The sequence below is a fragment of the Chiloscyllium plagiosum genome, unplaced genomic scaffold (assembly GCF_037043375.1).
Source record: "Chiloscyllium plagiosum isolate Xiang-an unplaced genomic scaffold, Cpla_swu_hap1 HiC_scaffold_38, whole genome shotgun sequence".
Classification (NCBI taxonomy): Eukaryota; Metazoa; Chordata; class Chondrichthyes; order Orectolobiformes; family Hemiscylliidae; genus Chiloscyllium; species Chiloscyllium plagiosum.
In genome coordinates this window covers 48,353,119-48,376,145 of record NW_028270176.1, presented here as the reverse complement: position 1 = coordinate 48,376,145, position 23,027 = coordinate 48,353,119, and the positions used below count along the sequence as shown (strand labels likewise).

General features: G+C 43.7%; 1 non-coding gene across 1 annotated transcript; it reads left to right on the top strand.

Annotated features, from left to right (window-relative positions):
* The first annotated feature begins 18,432 nt into the window (after nt 1–18,432).
* trnar-ucg (transfer RNA arginine (anticodon UCG)) lies at nt 18,433–18,505 on the top strand. Its single transcript has one exon. It is a non-coding gene; the product is annotated as a tRNA-Arg (tRNA).
* The last annotated feature ends 4,522 nt before the right edge of the window (nt 18,506–23,027 follow it).

Genomic DNA, 23,027 nt, shown 5'->3' with positions numbered 1-23,027 from the left:
TATTGTCAATTGGCAGTTGGAAAAATGTTAAGGAACCCAACCAATCCAGGCACCATCTTTGGGAATCTTGACAAACTCTTTGGGAAGTGGAATCAGAGGAGAATGCAGAAGGGTGAACTGTCGGACCGAGTAGAGGCCGGAACATTGACACTGGTGTTCTCGGGACAGGAACTGATCTGAGACATTGAAAGAATTCTCGGCCCTGTACATGGGGAATAGAAAGTTCATTTGGACTCTGCGACAATGAAAATCTCTGGAACACACAAGACACTGAGAGGCAAAAAGGGAGATTATCCCTGATGGAGGTGAGCTGGTTCCCAGTGACATGGGTGTGTCTGTCGTGGGGGTATCAGACTGTTAAAATGTCTCCATAATGAATGGTTCAGTCTTTCATTTGGAAAAGTAAAACTGATAGAGGACAGTAGTCGTTTAGGGAATGGCACATTGAATTTGGAATTCAGTCACGGACTGCTTTAGAGGATCGTCGAATTTGTTAGGTTGGAAGTTTCAGCGCATTCGACCGTTAACTGAAACGTCCTTGTGGAACATAGTAAAGAATCTTTCCGTTGAATTAGCAGGATCTAGTATTGACTGATGGGGCCACAGCAGGCGGCAGGACGTGGTAACACGAAATAAAAATGCGCTGAGCTCAAACACAAGAACCATGCTCATTCGGTATGGTGGATCAACAGTACAGCATTTTAAAGAAGTTTAAGCAACGATCCTTCAATGTACAGGACATGCAACGCCAGGATTTGACACCATACTAGTCACGTTATTACCAGGTACTTTACCTAATTCATCAACGGTGTCAGCGCAGACGATGCTGTTCATATCCATATGTGTATTTGATTAGCTGTTCAGTCACAGTAATTTGGACATTTGTATCTTTATGAAAGTTGCTCCATAAGAATTTAAACTAACTTCCGCTGATACAGAAAAGAAACGTTCACACCTGGACATTCTCCAGTGCTAATGCACAGAAAGAGCCAATCTCGTATTGCGTTCATTTCAAACTGATATATTCATCTGTTTAAGCCGACAGGATAAAGAAGATACGTTCATCCTCTCGGGGCCCATTAACCACGTTAATATGCACAGAGGGAATACAACGCCAAGAGAACAGTATCATTGTCGTGAATTGATCAGCAGTGTTGTGTAAGTCAGTGTAAACAGTGGCCAGTATAGGCTGACCCATAAATACCAACAGTGAGCCTTGCATCACCACTTCCTCTCTCACTTACAGCCTCACGCCCTCCAGTCATCATTGCCTTTTCACTTTACTTAAATCCCCTGCTCCACTACTCCCTTCTCCCGATCGCTTGCGGGCGTCCACGTAGAACCTGCAGTTGTTCGAAACCCATTCGTGGCGTATAGACGTCACTCAATGGCACTGGATTCAATGCCCATCCCTAATTACTCTAGTGATTGAGATGATGAGTTACTGTACAGAAACTTGAGCGAACTTAACATAGAGGTACAGCCAAGATGCTGTTAGCGAGGGAGTTCCAGGATTTAGGAATATCCAGATACTTCCAACTCAGAAAGGCGAGATCCCTGATAGGTGATTTGCGGTCACAGTTTTCTCTTGTTTCTGCTGCTATTGTCCTTAGAGACAGATGTAAACAATCACAGGATTGATTCTGGCAACCAAAATAAAAACCTTGCATCTACTGTCGTTTGTGGAAGTGAGTTCCAAACCTCTCCCAAATATTGTGTGTAGAAGTGCTCACTAACATCTGTCCTGAATACTCTGAACCTCATTTTCAGACTCATTGCAGAATCCACAGCCAACTGAAACAGTTTATCGCTTCATTTTAGTGTCTTGCATTACTACTCTCAGGTCACCACTTAACATTCAAAGTTGTCGCAAAAACAGGCTTCATTTGTATATCAGAAACAGAAATGGCTCACCATGTCTAACATCATCTGTGGATAGCAAGAGTTAATGTTTCGCTTCCGTTGACCATTCTTTGCAACTGACTTGCCTGATTTCTTATCATACCTATAAACGGAATGAAACCGGAACGGATGGCAGAACACAGAGATTAGGAAGTTCTGCATTTCCAGTGACATCGGGAGTCTCTATCACTGGAGAATTGTAAGGAGACTACTGCTCAGTGAACTGATCTCGCACTTCCTGTGTCTAAATAAGGAAACTTGTCAGTGAATTGGAGACTTTATTGTTCAAAAGTTTAAACCAAAGAGCAGATCAGCAGCAGACTAAAACAAGTGAAATTGTCATAATGCCTTATAAGGAAAGCCAATGAAGACCAGGATAGTGAGGATCACCTTCTCCACATGTTTGAATTGTTTGATGCAGTTTTCTGTGCGACGTTATCTCTCCCTTCAGGCAACTGACAAGCTCCTTGTTTGAAAATCTGACTTGATGCATCACCAAAGGTGTTGCATTGTACTGTGTGTAAGCACCTTGTGGAGACTGAGACTGTAGCATTGCTCACATTTTTTTTTTTGTTTTTTATTCAAATTTCTGAGAAATGAAGAAGCTTAATAAAAAGCTTAATCCCAGTTTTGGAGAAGCATTGCTCATCAGTACATGATAATCAGCTCACGTGAAGATATTGCAGAATTGATATCAGAGACCTCATTCAAACCCTGCAACGACAGATGCCATGAATTCTAAGTTGAAATTCTATGTCTAATGCCTTTAACCCATTACAACTTACCATGGAAAATCCCTTCCGATTCGCCTCTACCCCTTAGGGAAGGAAAGCTGCTATTCTTATTTGCTCCAAGATACATGTGACTCCAGACGCACAGAAACTGGATTGGTTGTTGCAGGTCAGTTATCTAAACTCCAGGACCTCACTTCAGGAATTATTCAAGGTTCTGTTCGTTAATAAATGTCCAGAGTTCAGCCGCATTCTTACCTCCTCAACTCCTGAAGCATTCCATTTCACAATGCAGCAGAATTCTGGCAATGTGAAGGCCTCGGCAGAAAAGTGAAATGAATTTCACACATCCTGATTAAGATAATCCAATCAACACCTCTGGAAATTCAATGGTGTTGCCATTACCTAGTCTTCAACGATCAACAATCTGGGAGTTACTATTTACCCCAAAATGAACTGTCCTCCCAACATAAATAATGTGGCTACAAGAGCAGGCCAGATAACTGCCATCAGTAATGGGCTTTGTGACTCCAATCGCTTCTCCAATACGGAGAAGTCTCACGTCAAGTGTGTGATGGAATACTCCCCGATTGACTGAACAAATATATCGACAACATACCCCAAGTTGTTGGAAAGCGCCATTATGAAACATTCGTACGAAAGGACAATGCTTCGAATATTTAATAACTGAAATGAAAGCAGAAAGTGCTGGAGAAGTTCAGCAACTCTAACAGCATACTTGGAGAGAAATACAGTTAATTTTTTGAGGCCAAAATGACTCTTCTTCAGAACAGTACTGAAGGGAGGACATGTAGGACAAGAAACATTACTTCTCTGACAATTTACCCAGTTGCTAACAGGTCGGCTGAGTTTCGTCAGAACGTTCCATTTCATGGCAATGAGCCAGTTCGATTGGCACTTTATATGTAATTTCAATCCATTCACCACTGTCGCAGTTTTTTGATTCATCAACAATTTCCATTTGACAGCACACTCCAACATTAGTACTACTATCGTCCTAAAGACAAAGGAAGTAAACGAATGCGAATATAATTATCTGCATGTTCCCTTCCAAGCTACTAACCATCACAATTGGATAGGTATTCCTTCAGTCAGTCCTTCACTGTCCCAGTGGATCAGAGGGTTGCTCTCCTCCCCCACTTCAAAACATCCGAATAGTTAAACGAACTGTTCAAATAAACTTTATCAAACTCAATTGTTAGAAGGCCAATACTTACTGGGAGGTGAGAAAAACTTCACAAAAATGTAAGGCTTCAGCTACAGAGTTAAGAGGAGCAGTTTGGAAATATGTATCCCTGTGTTCTTGCAGCAGATTCATGTAATCAGACATTTGAGATAGGCTGACTCAGCAACTTGCCATGAATAGAAATGTTGAATTTGGTGATGCATTTTCACTGGAGGTATTTTCCAGCCATGATTCTGTTTCAATTAAATTTGCATAGTCGTCAATTCTAATTGAGATGAACACTTGCCAGTTAACTTTGACACAGATAATCAGCGTGGAACCACCATTCACCATTTTACTAGCAAGCTGCTGAGTTGTACCATGCCTTACGCTGTTAAAGTATCGACGTTATGAAATAGAATCATACCATTCCTACAGTGTGGAAACAGGTCATTGGGCCCAACAAGTTCACACGCAACCTCTAAGGAGTATTCCACCCACAGCAATTTCCCTTCCCTATTACTTTGCACTGCTCCTGACCAACACATTCTGGAGAACGAGGTATAATTTAGTATATCCAATTTATCTAACCTGCATAGCTTTGGACGGTAGTAGGAAACTGGAGCAACCCGAAGAAACCCATGCAGACACTGGGAGAACATACGAACTCTAAACGGTCGCCTGAGGCTGGAATCAAATCCAGGCCCTTCATGTTGTAAGGCAGCAGTGCTAACCAACGAATCACGAAAGCTAACTTCAAACCTTAGTAGAGCCATTCTTCCGAATAAGCCTGATATCAAAGACATACACGTCTCCATAGCCATTTTGCAGCAAACGGTAGACATAAGTAGACTAGACATACTCCAGCACGTGGCTGAAGGTGATCAGTTAGAGGATAGATGTTTTATCATCATTTATGAGCAGCTGACTAAGCTGCGCTACTTAAAGGCTGCAGCAGGAAGTCCTCAATCAAATATGTTCTTCTTACCATTCGTCCTGCTAAGACTGCGGTATTTATGTTCATTTAGGCTATGTTATATATTTTCGGTTACACCATTCTCCTGTTAGAAGGCATCCCCCGAGATTTTATTTCATGACTTTGCCTGTTTGAAATTTGGAAAGTCTCTCAGATACTGCCAAAACCTCTTCAAGAGGCTTCCCCTCCCAGAATCAGCTCCCGCCTTCGAACTTCCCCTCATTGTCAGTCCTACTCCATAGAAACTAACTGGAGACAAATACATGTATGATGTCACCGAACAGGCCATCACCGCGCTTCACCCTCTCCCAGGGAGCAGCACGGCTCAGCGTTGATGTTCGATGCCTTGCAAATCCACTTGGGATGATGGGAAGAGTGGTTATCATCTACCTATACACGATCAAAATGAACCTGAATCTGAGAAGTTACCATTCCAATCAGCTTGAAGTACGTGCATTAAATGTAGATAAATGAGACTAATTCGACTGTTTATGATATAGATTAAGAAACACAAGATTTGATCTTAATGGTAAAAAGCTGTGATTTCCGAAGCGTGAACACTGAATGCATAACTTTAAATTGCGTAAGTGCAGACTTCGAGGTGTAGTTCCTGTGTGAGAATTGGAATATCGTTTGCAGACATTCAAAACGACACCTAGAAACATTATTTATCTTTCGGACTGTCTGGAAAATCGCACGATCGCAATAATTTTCGTAAAATCCCAATTGTGTGGAAGTAGGCCGTTCGGTCTATCAAGCCCACACCAAAGCAGTGAATATTATCCCAACAAATCACTTCCTAATCGATCCCCTTCCGGTTTCTCACAGCGAAATAACCTAAAGTCTACATACCTGGACAAGTTGGGTATTTTTCCATTTGGCAATCCACCGAAACTACACAGCTTTCATAATGTGGGAGGAAAACTCACGCACACATGGGAGGAGTACAAGCACCACACAGACAGTCACCACAGGCTGGAATTGAACTGGGTCCCTGGCACCGTGTGGGAGAAGTGCAAAGCATGGTTTTTCTTCCGTCAGCTCACTGGGTTCAAGATAAATGACATTTAAACAACTCAGGCAAAGCTTTGAAGCATATATCGTCCCTTGAAGTATGTTTTTCTTTGAAATTGAACCACATTCCAAACTACATACATTGCAAAAGAACCGTTTGAACCTTAACATTTCATCACGAACAACAACAAGTTCAGAATTACATGCGGCAACAGGAGTAAATGAGCTTGAACATAGTGTGGAGGGGATAGTGCGTGCAGTGGTGTTTCCGTGTACCTGCTGTGGAGTTTGTTGGACTGCGATGGACCAATTCAGAAATCACACCACGTTAAAGATGCACATGTTTATTTGAAATAACAAGATTTCGGACCAGAACCCTTTCGTTAGGTGAAGTGGGAGGGAATAACACAGAACACTGAATTTAAGGGAAGAGAGATCAAGGGCAGACAGATCAAAATATCAGGCAAATTGTGGGAGTGGAGTGTCAAAGACTTAGTCTCTGCAAGTGAACAAGAGTGTCAGTCAGTGTGAGTAATGTGTCAATAACTGAGTGCCAACAGAATGGTTGACCTATGATCCAACAAAGTGAGGCAGAGAGATAATTACAAACCATTAAAATAAAGTCGTACTGGAGACAAATCAAGGCACTGGAATGACATGGAACAGAAACAGAAGCAACTGGAAAACCGCTCCACAACAAAAACACCAGAAGAAGGATCACCAGTTCCGAAACATTAACTCTCATGTTCCGAAACATTAACACCCCGCCCAGTAACCCTTGCCCTTGCTCCTGGTTTACAGCATTCCCAGTTCTTCTGATTTTTATTTGGCTAGAGTCGCATGCCGCGAGTCTGAACCAAATTATCAGTTAGCCAATATTGAACAAAGTGATTAAGGTAGAGAGACAATAACAACTTGTCACGGTGATGGTGTGAAAACAGAACAATAAGCAAGATTTCACAGATACAGAACAGTGTGGTGGGTCACAGGTGGTGTGACATTAACCGAATATCATGGTTGATGCCATCACCACAACTAAGGCAGTTGGCGATCCAATTCTGTTTGGCGTTTTTGCGTTGTTGTATATCTCGAAAGCCACCTTGGCCGACATTTAGTCGAAGATTGAAAACCAAATGTCCTTGATTGCTGAACTCTTCCCCGACTGGGTGTGAATAATCCTGTCTGGAAACTGTTATGCCGTTACCATTCATCCACTGGCACACCATCTGCATGGTCTCGCCATATATCATTACTGGGTATCTTGTGGTATCTTCTGGTATCATTGCCTGCTACATATGTGACAAAAAACATTGCCTGAGTCACATGCGTACCTGTCATGTACGTGGTGGGTGGTGTACCAACGGGTGATGGTAGTGTCCATGTCTTGCAAAGGTTGCGAAGGCGTGGTGCTGTGGTGTTGTGGTTAATGCTATGTGAAGGCTGAGTAGTTTACTGTAAATGGTCGTATGTTATAATTTTGCTGGGTGTTTGAAGGTGAGAATTGAAGTCATGGGGATGTTCTTAGTGAGATGCTCATCATCATCGGTGACATGCTGAATCCTGTGAAGAACGTGCTGAACTCCAGGAAAGTACTGACGATGAAAGGTACTCTATTAGTCGCATCCTCTGTCTGTCTTCTAACGAGTTCACAGCAGATTTTCACTGTGGCACACCGGAACTGGCGATCAATCAGTTCAACATGTACCCCATCATCATGAGGATATCCTTCAAAATATTTAGGTGTCTGTCGCATTATTCCTCATCTAAGCGGTTCCTGTGCAGGTGAAGCGCTTGTCCTTACGGTATGGCTTCTTTAATATATTTAGGGTGGAAGGTGGAGAAGTGCAGTATCATGCAGTTATCCTTGGGCTTGCGGTGGAGTGAGATGCTGAGGTGTTATGTCTTAATCTTGGTTTGTGGTTGGTTTGGTTGTATCATCCTTATAAATGGAATAGGCATTCAGTTAAAACCACGAACAGAAATATCAGGAGAATCTCAGCAGATCTTACAGCGTCTATTCAGAGAGAATCAGAGACAAATATTTCAAAACTTCATCAGAACTCGGTAATCTCCCACAGGCACTGCCAAACTGGTTAGTTTCGACAGCAGTTTCTGTTTTTGCTTCAAATTCCCAGAATCCACAGTTCTTTACATTAACCATTAAAGCAATGCAGAAACTTTTTTTATCGTTCGTCAAACCAAAGGTTGCTGTTTGGAAAACATTTTCCTGACCCCATTAGAAACACGAAACAGTGCTGCACAGAAAACAGATGCAGTAAGAACATCAATCACTGTCGCCCTGGCGCTATTGAACCAGTAACATTTCAGTTAACAGTCGAATGAGCTGATACTTCCAACCTAACATCTTGGACGATCCTCGAAAGCAGTCTGTGATTGACCTCCCACTTCAGGCTGCCATTCCCAGAACGACAACTGTCCTCTATCAGTTTTACTTTTCCGAAATAAGGACTGGGACATTCATAGTCGCGACATGGGAACAGTCTGATCCCATCCACGACAGACACACCCATGTCACTGGGATCCAGCTCTGCTCCAATCGGGAACATCTCTCTTCGAACCTCTCAGTATCTTGTGTGGTATCGAGTATTTCCATTGTCCCAGTGTCCATATAAGGTTTGTATTCCTCATGTACAGGACTGAGAATTACTTCAATGTCTCCAATCAGTTCTTGTCCTGAGAACATCAGAATCAATGTCCCGTTCACTTAAAGTATGGGAAGTTGTCCTGACTGTTTCCGATCAGTCTGACAATTCACCCTTCTTCATTCTCCTCTGAGTCCTTTTCCCAAAGAGTTTCTGAAGATTCACAAAGCTGGAGACTGGGTGACGTGTTTTGCCTTCTTAACATTTTTTCACCCGACAAGTGACAATATTTTCCCAAATTCTGTTCACAATCGTCTGTATTTCACCATGTCCAGGGATGAGAAGTCCCGTTTTGTGAATGGAATCCCGATGTTGGTGAGTTTCGCTTTGGAGCAAAGATGGTTTGTCAGCAATTTCCTGCGGCTATTTATAATGATGGGAAAATGAGTGGTGGGGATTGGCTCTTCGACGAGCGGGGGGAAGTGTTGCCGCTGACCAGAGTTAGTGAACGGAGGACTGCGGTAAAAGGAATCAATTCAAAAGCAGCACTTCTGCACAGTACATTCAAAGAATACTGCAAAATCTCGATGGGTCTGGCAGTAACTGTGAAAAGAGAAACGGAGATAATGTTTTAAGTGTGTTGCATTTTTGATTAATAACTTGAGTTTGCTAAGTCTAATCAACTGACTGGTCTTGTTTGTTGAGACGAGATTGCTGAACTGTGAGTGAAAACTCGTCCAGCATGACATCACTGAAAACGGAACCAGCAGAATTCGAACCTGTGGAGGGAAGCCCCAATGGATTTCTAATCCATCACCTGTATCACGCGGCCATGACTACACGCGTGCAATGCTGTCTTAGTATGTCTTATGTAACGGAAAAATCCAAGCTGAAACACCAGGATTTGGCTTTTTCTGGTACCTCAGTATTCGCTGTCAGACTCTCTTGCTTTCGAAAGGAGGAGAATGCTGGGGTGCCAAGAAAAGCCAAATCCTGGTGTTTCAGGTTGGAACTTTCCATTACATAAGACATACTAGGACAGCATTGCGCGCATGTAGTCATGGCCGCATCAATTTGAAGTGCACACATATTGATGAGAGATAAAGTGGGTGGGTAGGATCCATTTTCATGCGCAGAGAGGTGAATAAACACAGCACTGGATCGCGAAAGAAAAATGTCCTTGCATTAGGGCGGCACGGTGGCACAGTGGTTAACACTGCTGGCTGACAGCGCCAGAGACCCGCGTTCAATTGCCACCTCATGCGACTGACTGTGTGGAGTTTGCACGCTCTCCCTGTGTCTGTGTGTGTTTCCTCCGAGTGCTCCGGTTTCCTCCCACAGTCCAAAGATGTGCAGGTCAGGTCAGGCGAATTGGCCATGCTAAATTGCCCGTAGTGTTAAGTAAGGGGTAAATGTAGGGGTATGGGTGGGTTGTGCTTCGGCGCGGCGGTGTGGAAGTGTTGGGCCGAAGGGCCTGTTTCCCCACTGTCAGTAATCTAATGTGTCTAGCCCTATTCACTGGCAGTAGAATTACGCTCATTGAAGTCTTCTTGAAAACAATTCACCACTAGCAAATCTGATGTGCAAATTAGATATACTATTTTTAATCAGAGGTCAAAATATGAAAATGTGTCAAATACACGGAGCGGCACTGGAGAGTGCAGACCTACCTTCAGGGGCTTATTCTGCTCTGATGTACACCCCCGAGAAATTGTGACGAGAGTGCGTTCTCACAGCTGAAGGGATCAAACATTTAAGAAAATGATAAGGAGGATATTCACTCTTTCAGAGGGTAGCAAATCCGTGGGTTTGCTAACCACAGAGGGCTGTGAAGGCGAGGTCTATTCAAGGCTGTGATAGACAGACATGGAGCATCACGGAGATGAGAATAAAAACGGGGGTTGAGAATTAACCAAATCAGCCATGATCTCATTGACTTTTGTCGCAGACTTGGTAGGCTAAATTGCTTCCACCTGCTCTCGTATCTTTGCCGTCATTTGGAAGATACCGGACACCATTTTAAAAGAAGAAAAGCACAATTTTAGGGAGAGGTGGTTTCAGTCAAACTGAATCAAAATTATTTATTGAGCGAAAAATCATACTTGGCATGTTTCCAGATTTCTTTGCTAGCATGACTAGCAGAGTTGATCAAGGTCGTCTGATTGTACTTGGGCATGAAACAAACAAAGATTAGTAACATAATCTTCATTTTAATTATGTCAAAAGTAATATCTTTCCTGATGGTCACAACAAAGAGGATGGTTTCCAAGAAAAGACAGAGACTAAGTCAGCTGTAAACTAATCGATGACCAAAATATGGCTCGCGTAGTTCTCTGGGACAGATATGATTTATTGATTATTGTCATCCAAACTTTTTTTTTACCATTGAACCGTGAGTGGGAGATGGGAAGCTAAGATCACCCGTAACTATTGCCAGCTTTTATCACTCACATGTAGTATTTTTTTCTTGTACGTAGTGGTTACTGCGAGTGCACTTGGAAACTACACCTGCGGATGACTTCTTTCCACAGTGGTCCTCATTTCTACACAAACACGTTTTATATCCTTATCTCCTGAATCAAAGTAATATGCAACCAATTGATAAATGTCACTAATACCTTGGCATTTCACAAGGTTTGTCACCTTCCAATGTAAATTAATGATTTGCCGTTTTGCAATTGCACACAATAAGAGATAACAAAATACAGGGAGGTGTACCAGGTTTGCAAACGCACGTTATTGAAGCTAAATTGCAAGTTTCTGCCCAAAATACGATCACGGAAGCATGCACTGAACCGTCAGGAAGCACACAATAAGTCCAGTGCCAGAGGGCATGACAGGAACAGCACCAGAAAAACCGCCAAAATACTTCTCTCGGCTAATATTTTGGATGTACATCTCAATGAGCAATCGAGTTTTACATATGTTCCAACAGTAGTTACAACACACGGAATTAACCAGTGCTGCAGACGGTCCAAGCCCCTGAATCAGAAACACTCAATGCCCTACATACAACTACAAGAACATCTGCCCGTGGCGGATACGGGCTGGCTGAAGTTCATGATTGCAGCTCGCTAGTTGTCTGTCTGTTTCTCCGATATAGTGTTTCGTGCAGTCCCTGCGTGGAATCTTGACAACCACATTTGTCCTGCATAAGATGGGCATTGAATATTGTTTTCTGGTGAGCTTTCCCTCAGCGAGGCTGTTGGTTTATGTGCTGTCCTAAATCCGTGTGTTCAGAGGAGTCTGGCTATCAGTTTCCAGAAATGTATTTTATTAAAGGGAAGCAAGGTGTTTCAATTGCTTTATGGTATATCCTAGTTGACAATTTAGTGTGCCAGACATCTGGGAATGCAGTTGTGGGATACATATTCTTGGCAAAGAATTTGTGTGGCCGTCACTAATTGGCACGGCCAGCTGTCCCGAGTAGCTATACGTACAGACTGAAAGCATCCTCGAGAGCAGCACAACAGTAATAGAACATGGCAATCAGAAGGCAGCCAGAGATTTTCTAGAAGCAGGGCACCCATCCATGGATTCCATCAATAAACACATTGATCAGGATCCAATCTGCAACACCAACAACTGGACCCAGCGGCACTGAAACTAAATCAATTCCAACCGCCACAGGACAGTAGGCTTCACAACAGGCTCTGCAACCCTGAGGATGTTACCCAGAACTGTGAGGATCCCACTTCCCAGCACCGCAAAACATTCCAACAACATCTCCATGAAGCACACGAGCTTCGCATCTTTCTGCTCCAAAGCACTCCGATTTTTCACAGCAGAGAATTGTACACTGAACTCCCGCGTGCAAGGTGAGGATGCCAAACCCAACACGATCAATAACGGCAGTGAGAGCGAGGGCAACAATTTCCATTGTCATATGAAAAGCCACAAACACTCTCTTTGAAAGGTACCTTTAAATATGAAAGTCTGTGCAGCAGTATAATCAGGGAACCTAGCAGCCTGCGCTGGGTATTCATATTTCAGACAATTTCCTTTGTTCACCGTTTTCACTGAACGTGAATGGATATTACTATTTCATTGCTGATACGAAACCAGATTCTGCATTGTATCTGCTCGCCGTTTTTGTTGTTGCAGTGGCGAAAAGGTTGGCAATCGCGATGAGAAATGTTTTTTGTATTTCTCGCATTTCCTTCATTACTGTCCTGGTGAAGGGGGCTGGTGATTGGTCCTCCCGATCAGATGGAGTCATCAGCGCATTGTTGACCTAATTTCATCACGAGTGCAATTGGTAAACTTCATTTTTCATGGATTATTGCTGTTCCGTATTGTTTTATGTTTGTTGAGCACTTCCTGTGACTTGGCAATGCACTAAATCTCCAGTATGTCCTGAATTGCCTCGCTGCCGTTTCTCTGAGCAGTTCATGACATAATCGGATTGCACTGTAACAAAGGCAGCATGCATGCTTCGGTGTGTCTGACAATGGTCCACCCTTTCTGTTTTGCTTCTGTTCCACATGAAGAGCTGTCAGTTTCTGGATTCGTTGGAGAGCTGAGGGGGGTAACATTATCCGTGCGGTATTATTCTTCAGCCAAACTCTTTGATGGCAAAGTTGGGAAGGTGCCAAACGAATGGTCATTGGCAGCAAAAGTCCGGAAAGACCCTCATCGCTGGGTCAACTCGTCCCATCCACCCTCCAGAAAGAAAGGCAAACGCGCTTACTGCCTAACAAACAGAGTGCATTTTTTTGCAAATGGTCCATTAAAACTGGTATTTGCTGCGGGAGCACATCAACGATGCCGAGCACGAAAAAATACCCTACTATCGAAAATGTCCCTGCTGAACAGATAACCGAAATTAATTGAACCATATTTGCCAAAATGTGTTCCTTATCTCTCCGAACGCTTCCTGTGTATACACCCATTCGGGATGCCATTGAATTTGCCTTAAATGTGGCAAATCATTCTGCACACACAAAAATGTCTGAGTGAACTCGCTGAGTTTCTGCATGACACCATGGCCAAACTTTGGGCCAAAGTTGGAAACTACGACTAGAATAGATGGCTCTCTGATTAGCCGCAATGCACAAAGGGCGGAATGGCCATTCCCCACTTTGTAAATCTTCGAAGACAAGTTGAAAATAATCTGCAACGAAAATGTTCGTGTGAGGATTTACTTGTGAGGATTCGGTACTCTCAGCACCGTGGCCCGGATCGTATTCCCGCTCATGGAATGGTTGTATTGTTCAGCAAACGTATCGGTGTACCAGTACTTCTGCCGATTTTCCGATGCTGGCAGGTCATTGGTTTTGTCCAAAACATTATGAAGGTTAACATAAAACAAATAGCTGCAGTAGCTGGAAATCTGAGCCAAAAACGAAAATTGTTTGCGGAACACAGCAAGACTGGCAACAGAAACGTCGACTTTCCTGCTCCTCGGATGCTGCCTGACCTGCTGTGCTTTTCCAGCATAACTTTGATCTAAAATCAGGTTCCAGCATCTGTCGTCCTCACTTTTACATCGTTCCTTCAGTGTCGCTGGTTCCCTATGCAAGAACTCCATCTCTAGCGGTTTCATGTCTGTACCTCCACGCTGAGGATTTGAAGCGTGAAGAAAAGTAACTCACCCCCTCCATCTCTGGGGTAATTAGGGACTGAAAAAGAATCGTGTCACATTGAAATATATCGAGATGCGACTTAATGTTTGTCTTTTATTGGGAACCATCTCTTTCATTGTAACCATCAGGAAAGAACATTTCGTTCGCCAGAAAAAAAGAAATGAATATGTCACTATTTGTTTGCTTCAGGTCCAAGAATACTCAGACCAATAGCTCCCTTGCTTACCTCTGCTGGTCATGTTCGCAAAGAGATCTAGCAAATTGCCAAGTGTGATTTTCCTTTCAATAAATAATTTTGACTCAGTTTGGCTGCAAATATATTTTCCTACCTTTGTGCTTTTCTTCTTTTACATTGGTGTCTCGCACCTTACAAATGACAGCAAAGGTCTGAAAGGAGATGGAAGCATTTAGCTCATCATGTCAGCCAGAGCTTTCAATGAGATCACGGCTGATTTAGTCAATTCTCAACCCAACTGGGCTGTCTGTAGTCATGGCCGAGTGGTTAAGGCGATGGATTAGATATCCATTGGGGTTTCCCCACGTAGATTCGAATCCTGCTGACTACGTACGAATACTTTCCTGCTGGAATAATTTTTGCTCAAAGTTCAGAAAACCTATTTTGCAAACCAGCCCAGTAATTTGATTAGACTTGGGAAACTCGAGTTCTTCATCAGAAACGTTCCATATTTAAATCATTATCTCTGTTTCTCTTCCCAGACACATTGCTCGACACATCGGGTTTCTGCAGCTGTTATTGAACGTCCTAAGCAGAAGTGCTGCTTTTCATTAGATTCCTTTAATCCATGTCCTCTGTTCTCTGACTCGGGTCAGTGGCAACACTTCCTCCTGCTCTTCAAAGTGCTCATTCCCCACCGCTCCCTCTCCCATCATTACAAACAACCGCAGGAAATTGCCACTTAACCATCTTTGTTCCAAAGTGAAACTCACCAGCCTCGGGAATCTCTCCACCAAACGGGACTTCTCATCCCTGGACATGGTGCAAGCCAGAGGATTGTGAAGAGATACTGTGAAAATATATTCAGTTGGCAGTTGGAAAAATGTTTAAGAAGCAAACCATATAATTTAGGCTCCAGCTTTGGAAATCTTGAGAAACTCTTTGGGAAATGGAATCAGAGGAGGATGATGAAGTGTGAACTGTCGGACCGAGTAGAGGACGGGACATTGACTCTAATGTTATAGGGACAGGAACTGATCTGAGACATTGAAAGAATTCTCGCTCACGTACGTGAGGAATGCAAACTTCATCTGGACTCTGGGACAATGAAAAACTCTGGAACACTCAAGAAAAAATCCAAATACTGACTGGGATCACGACAGTACGAGTACTATAGATGGGTTAGTTTTTGCCCAGTGTGTGCAGGAGGGCCTCCTGACTCAGTATGTAGACATGCCTTCAAGGGACGAAGCCACTTTCGATTTAGTACTGGGTAACGAGCCTGGCTAGGTTTTAGATTCGGAAGTAGGTGAGCACTTTGGAGACAGCGATCACAATTCTCTCAGGTTTACTTTCGTGATTGAAAGGGATAGGTGTACTCCACGGAGCAAGAGGTTCAGCTGGTGGAAGGGAAATTACGATGTATCGAGGTAAGATTTAGGAAGCGTAGAATGTGGTCGGAAACTGCAGGGGATGAGCACATTAAAATGTGGAGCTTATTCAAGAAAAAGCTCCTGTGTGTCCTAGATAAGTATGTACCTGTCAGGCAGGGAGGAAGATATAGAACGCGTGAGCCGTGGTTTACTAAGGAAGTGGAATCCCTGGTCAAGAAGACCAAGAAGTCTTATGTTAGGATAAAATGTGAAAACTCAGTTAGAGCGCTCGAGGGTTCCAACGATATCAGGAAAGACCTATAAAGAGAGCTGAGAAGAGCCAGGAGGAGACATGAGAAGTTGTTGGCAGATAGGATCAGGGTTAACCCTAAGGCTTTCCATAGGTATGTCAGGAATAAAAGAATGACGAGAGTTAAATTTGGGACAATCAAGGATAATAATGGGAAGTTGTGCGTGGAGTCAGAGGAGATAGGGGAAGCACTAAATAAATATTTTTTGACAGTATTCGCTATTGAAAATGAAAATGTTGGCGAGGAAGGTATAGAGATACTTGCGTCGAGACTAGAAGAGATTGAGGTTCACAAGGAAGAGATATTCAAAATACTGCAGAGTTCAAAGTTTGTGCGAAGATTTATAGCTCGGGTGCTCGTTGTTGTGGTTCTGTTCGCCGAGCTGGAAATTATTGTTGCAAACGTTTCGTCCACCTGGCTAGGCGACATCATCAGTGCTTGGGAGCCTCCTGCGAAGCGCTTCTTTGATGTTTCCTTCGGTGTTTATAGTGGTCTGTCCCTGCCGCTTCCGGTTGTCAGTTTCAGCTGTCCGCTGTAGTGGTTGGTATATTGGGTCCAGGTCGATGTGTTTGTTGATGGAGTTTGTGGATGTATGCCATGCCTCTCGGAATTCCCTGGCTGTTCTCTGTCTGGCTTGCCCTATGATAGTAGTGTTGTCCCAGTCGAATTCATGTTGCTGGTTGCCTGCATGTGTGGCTACTAAGGATAGCTGGTTGTGTCGTTTCGTGGCTAGTCGATGTTCATGTATGCGGATTGTTAGCTGTCTTCATGTTTGTCCTATATAGTGTTTTGTGCAGTCCTTGCATGGTATTTTGTACACTACATTAGTTTTGCTCATGTTGGATATCGGGTCCTTCGTTCTGCTGAGTTGTTTGTCTGTGCGTGGTTGTTGGTTTGTGTGCCGTTATGAGTCCTTGGGGTCGCAGTAGTCTGGCTGTCAGTTCTGAGATGTTCCTGATGTATGGTAGTGTGGCTAGTCCTTTTGGTTGTGGTATGTCCTCGTTCCGTGGTCATTCTCTTAGGCATCTGTTGATGAAGTTGAGTGGGTATCCGTTTTTGGCGAATACCTTGTATAGGTGTTCCTCTTCTTCTTTTTGCAGTTCTGGTGTACAGCAGTGTGTTGTGGCCCTTTTGATTAGTGTCCTGATGCAGCTTCGTTTGTGTGTGTTGGGGTGGTTACTTTCATAGTTTAGGACTTCGTCTGTGTGTGTGGCTTTCCTGTATACCCTTGTAGGGGATTCTCCATTCGGTGTTCTCTGTACCATCACGTCTCGGAATGGGAGTTGGCTATCCTTTTCTTCTTCTCTCGTGAATCGGATTCCTGTGAGTGTGGCGTTGATGATCCGGTGTTTTTTTTTCTAGTTCCGTGTTTTTAATGATTACAAACGTGTCATCGACATATCTGACCCAGAGTTTAGGTTGAATTTGTGGTAGGACTGTTTGTTCTCACCTTTGCATGAGTCCCGAGATTGGTGATCCCATGGGTGTTCCGTTGATTTGTTCGTATATCTGGTTGTTGAATGTGAAGTGTGTTGTGAGGCACAAGTCCAGTAGTTTAAGGCCCGATACCCAACATGAGCAAAACTAATGTAGTGTACAAAATACCATGCAAGGACTGCACAAAACACTATATAGGACAAACAGGCAGACAGCTAACAATCCGCATGCATGAACATCAACTAGCCACCAAACGAAACGACCAGCTATCCTTAGTAGCCACACACGCAGACAACAAGCAACATGAATTGAACTGGGACAACACTACTATCATAGGGCAAGCCAGACATAGAACAGCCAGGGAATTCCTAGAGGCATGGCATTCATCCACAAACTCCATCAACAAACACATCGACCTGGACCCAATATACCAACCACTACAGCGGACAGCTGAAACTGACAACCGGAAGCGGCAGGGACAGACCACTATAAACACCGTAGGAAACATCAAAGAAGCGCTTCGCAGGAGGCTCCCAAGCACTGATGATGTCCCCTAGCCAGGGGACGAAACGTTTGCACCAAAAACTTCCAGCTCGGCGAACAGAACCACAACATACTGCAGAGTGTGAAAATAGATAAGTCAGCTGGGCCGGATGGGATCTATCTGATGTTGTTTCGCAAAAGCACGACAGGAAGGTACAAATCAAGTTGATGCAACAACGGCTCGTTTTGAGCCGCTAATTTGCAGTGAAGTGGCGGCGCCAATAAAAGGTGTCACGCATCTCGTCTAATTCCACATCCTGAGCTCGAAATGACCGGAGGTCTCTCGCTGAGTATCTGCAGGGTCTTGTTTGGACGACACCATGACACTTTTTCACTGGAGTGGATCATGAAATCGCGTAGTGACTGTGAATAAAACGATGGAAACTTCCAGCAGAGAAGGAGGCGACCCTGAAGCAGGCAGATGAGGACAAATGTTTCTCCTTTACCAGTGAAAGGCACTGCTTCGCAAATTGGAAACTTCGAAGTGAAGCAATGTTGGTGATTATCTTCGCTGCTTGTTCACCTTTTTAATTCTGATTCCGTGAAAGTCCATGACATTACATATCGACATTCTGCCAAGTGCAGGCTTGTCTCTTGGGCCAGTGGCGTAATGGATAACGCGTCTGACTTCGGATCAGAAGATTGTAGGTTCGAGTTCTACCTGGCTCGAGGGGGAATGTTTTGCTTTAACTGTGGTATACGTTGACGCTCCCCTGTTAAGTTCTCTCGGGACATCGCCTCTGTGCTTCCGCATGTAAAGCTTGCATTTGTCCTATTGTCCATTTCAAATTCCAGCTCTCCACAACGGACACCTCCGTCAGTTTGGCGGTATCTTCTGGTGTGTCTCCCTCTGTGGGTGAAAATGAGCATGAGTTCCTCAAAAGAGTTACAATTCGTTATACTTCTGTCCCATTATTGTGCCATGTAAGAACATAGGATAACCTCATTGACATTTGACCTGGAAACATTAGAACACACGAGACTTTGGGCCAAAGTTCGAAACTGCGACTAGAATAGATGGCTCTCTGATTAGCCGCAATGCACACGGGCGGAATGGCCTTTTCCCACTTTGTAAATCTTCGAAGACAATTTGAAAAAAATCTGCAACGAAAATGTTCAGATAGAGTGTTTTATTTACACCAAGTACGATAGTATCTATCGCCTTGTCTTGTTATTTACTTGTGAGGATTCGGTATTCTCAGCACCGTGGCCCGGATCGTATTCCCGCTCATGGAATGGTTGTATTGTTCAGCAAACATATCGGTGTACCAGTACTTCTGCCGATTTTCCGATGCTGGCAGGTCATTGGTTTTGTCCAAAACATTATGAAGGTTAACATAAAACAAATAGCTGCAGGTGCTGGAAATCTGAGCCAAAAACGAAAATTGTTTGTGCAGCGGAGCATGACTGGCAACAGAAACGTCGACTCTCCTGCTCCTCGGATGCAGCCTGACCTGCTGTGCTTTTCCAGCATCACTCTGATCTAAAGTCAGGTTTCCAGCATCTGCAGTCCTCACTTTTGCCTAGTTTCTTCAGTGCCTCTGGTTCCCAATTCAAGAACTCCATCTCTAGCGGTTTCATGTTTGTATCTCCGTGCTGAGGAGTTGAAGAGTGAAGAAAAGTAACTCACCTCCTCCATCTCTGGGGTAATTAGGGACTGAAAATGAATCGTGTCACATTGAAATATATCTACATGCGAATTAATCTCTGTCTTTTATTGGGAACCATCTCTTTCATTGTAACCATCAGGAAAGATCATTTCGTTCGCCAGAAAAATAAATGAATATGTCAATAAACTTTGTTTGCTTCAGGTCCGAGAATACTCAGATCAATAGCTCATTTGCTTACTTCTGCTGGTCATGTTCGCAAAGAGATATGGCAAATTGCCAAGTGCGATTTTCCTTTCAATAAATAATTTTGACTCAGTTTGCCTGCAAATATCTTTTCCTACCTTTGTCCTTTTCTTCTTGTACATTGGTGTCTCGCACCTTACAAATGACAGCAAAGGTATGAAAGGAGATGGAAGCATTTCGCTCAAGTCACCGGTAGCTTTCAATGAGATCACGGCTGATTTGGTCAATGCTCAACCTGAGCTGTCGGTAGTCATGGCCGAGTGGTTAAGGCGATGGATTAGAAATCCGTTGGGGTTTCCCCACGTAGGCTCGAATCCTGCTGACTACGTTGTGAATGCTTTCCTGCAGGTACAATTTTCGCTCAAAGTTCAGAAAAACTATTTTGTGAACCAGGCCGGTAATTTGATTAGACTTGGGAAACTCGAGTTCTTCATCAGAAATGTTCCATAGTTAAAACATTATCTCTGTTTCTCTTTCCAGATACACTGCTCGACACGTCCTGAGCAGAAGTGCTACTTTTCATTAGATTCCTTTAATCCCTGTCCACTGTTCTGTGACTCGGGGCACTGGCAATATTTCCTCCTGCTCGTCAAAGTGCTCATTCCCCACCGCTCCCTCTCCATCATTAGAAACAACCGCAGGAAATCGCCACTTAACCATTTTTGTTCCAAAGTGAAACTTATCAGCCTCGGGAATCTCTCCATCAAGCGGGACTTCTCATCCCTGGACATGGTGCAAGCCAGAGGATTGTGAAGAGATACTGTGAAAATATTGTCAGTTGGCATCCTCCGTGCTTGGGATCCTCCTGTGAAGCGCTTCTGTGGTGTTTCGTGTGGCATTTATAGTGGCCTGTCCTTGCCGCTTGCTGTTGTCAGTTTCAGCTCTCCGCTGCAGTGGCTGGTATATTGGGTCCAAGTCGATGTGTTTATTGATGGAGTTTGTGGATGAGTGCCATGCTTCTGGGAATTCCCTGGCTGTTCTTTGTTTGGCTTGCCCTATAATAGTAGTGTTGTCCCACTCGAATTCATGTTGCTTGTCGTCTGTGTGTGTGGCGACTACGCATAGTTGGTCGCTTCGTTTCGTGGCTAGTTGATGTTCCTGGATGCGGATCGTTAGCTGTCTTCCTGTTTGTCCTATACAGTGTTTTGCGCAGTCCTTGCATGGGATTTTGTATACTACATTTGTTTTGCTCATGTTGGGTATCGGGTCCTTAGTTCTGGTAAACTGTTGTCTGAGTGTGGCTGTTGGTTTGTGTGCTGTTAAGAGTCCAAGTGGTCGCAGTAGTCTGGCTGTCAGTTCGGAGATGTTCTTGATGTGTGGTAGTGTGGCTAGTCCTTTGGGTTGTGGCATGTCCTCTTTCCGTGGTCTATCCCTTAGGCATCTGTTGATAAAATTGCGAGGATATCCGTTTTCGGCGAATACCTTGTATAGGTGTTCCTCTTCCTCTTTTTGCAGTTCTGGTGTGCTGCAGTGTGTTGTGCCCCTTGTGAATAGTGTCTTGATGCAACTTCGTTTGTGTATGTTGGGGTGGTTGCTCTCATAATTCAGGACTTGGTCTGTGTGTGTGGCTTTCCTGTGTACCTTTGTGGTGAATTCTCCGTTAGGTGTTCTCTGTACCATCACGTCTAGGAATGGGAGTTGGTTGCCCTTTTCTTCCTCTCTCGTGAATCGGATTCCTGTGAGTGTGGAGTTGATGGTCCTGTGTGTTTTCTCTATTTCCGTGTTTTTAATGATTACAAAGGTGTCATCCACGTATCTGAACCAGTGTTTGGGTTGAATTTGCGGTAAGACTGCTCTAACCTTTGCATTACTGCTTCTGCTATGAGTTCCGACATCGGTGAGCCCAAGGGTGTTCCGTTGATTTGTTCGTATATCTGGTTGTTGAATGTGAAGTGTGTTGTGAGGCACAAGTCCCACGATTTAGGAAGATTAGGTAAGATTTAGGAAGCGTAGAATGGGGTAGGAAACTGCAGGGGGTGAGCACATTAAAATGTGGAGCTTATTCAAGGAAAAGCTCCTGTGTGTCCTAGATAAGTATGTACCTGTCAGGCATGGAGGAAGATATAGAACGCGTGAGCCGTGGTTTACTAAGGAAGTGGAATCCCTGGTCAAGAAGAACAAGAAGTCTTATTATGTTAGGACAAAATGTGAAAACTCAGTTAGAGCGCTCGAGGGTTCCAACGATATCAGGAAATATCTAAACAGAGAGCTGAGAAGAGCCAGGAGGAGACATGTGAAGTTGTTGGCAGATAGGATCAGGGTTAACCCTAAGGTTTTCCATAGGTATGTCAGGATTAAAGGAATGACGAGAGTTAAATTTGGGACAATCAAGGATAATAATGGGAAGTTGTGTGTGGAGTCAGAGGAGATTGGGGAAGCGCTAAATAAATATTTTTCGACAGTGTTCGCTATAGAAAATGAAAATGTTGGCGAGGAAGATACTGAGATACTTGCGTCCAGAGTACTGGAGATTGAGGTTCACAAGGATTAGGTGATAGAAATACTGCAGAGTGTGATAACAGACAAGTCCCCTGGGCTGGATGGGATCTGTCCTAGTATCCTCTGGGAAGCAAGGGAAGAGATTGATGAGCCTTTGGCATCGATCGTCAAATCATCGTTATCTACAGGAATAGTGCCTGTGGAATGGAGCATAGCATACGTTGTTCCCGTGTTCAAAAAGTGTCGTAAAGACAACCCTGGTAATTACAGACCAGTGAGTCTCACTGCAGTTGTTCGTCACGTGTTGGAAAAGGTTATTATGGATAGGATTTATGACCATCTGGAAAAGAATAATCTGATCAGGTACAGTCAGCACGGTTTTGTGATGGGTCGGCCTTGCCTAACGAATCTTATTGACTTTTTTGACAAAGTGACCAAACAGGGAGATTACAGTAAACCGATTGATGTGGTGTATATGGGTTTCACAACGTTGTTCGATAAGGTTCCCCACAATAGGCTATTGTACAAAATGCGGTGGAATGGAATTGTGGGAGAGATTGCAGCTTTGATCAGTAATTGGCTTGCCAATAGAAAACAGTGTTGTCGTTAATGGAACATGTTCTTCTTGGTGTCCATGTACTGGCGGCGTACCACGAGGGTCGGTGTTAGGTCCACTGCTGTTACATGAGATCTAACCTTGCCAATCAGTCTCCCATGGGGAACATTGTTGAACGCCTTACTGAAGTCCATATAGACCACATTTACTGCTCTGCCCTCATCAATCTTCTTTGTTACTTCTTCAAAAAAACTCAATCAAATTTGTGAGACATGATTTCCCACGCACAAAACCATGTTAACTGTCCCGAATCAGTCCATGCCTTTCCAAATACATGTACATT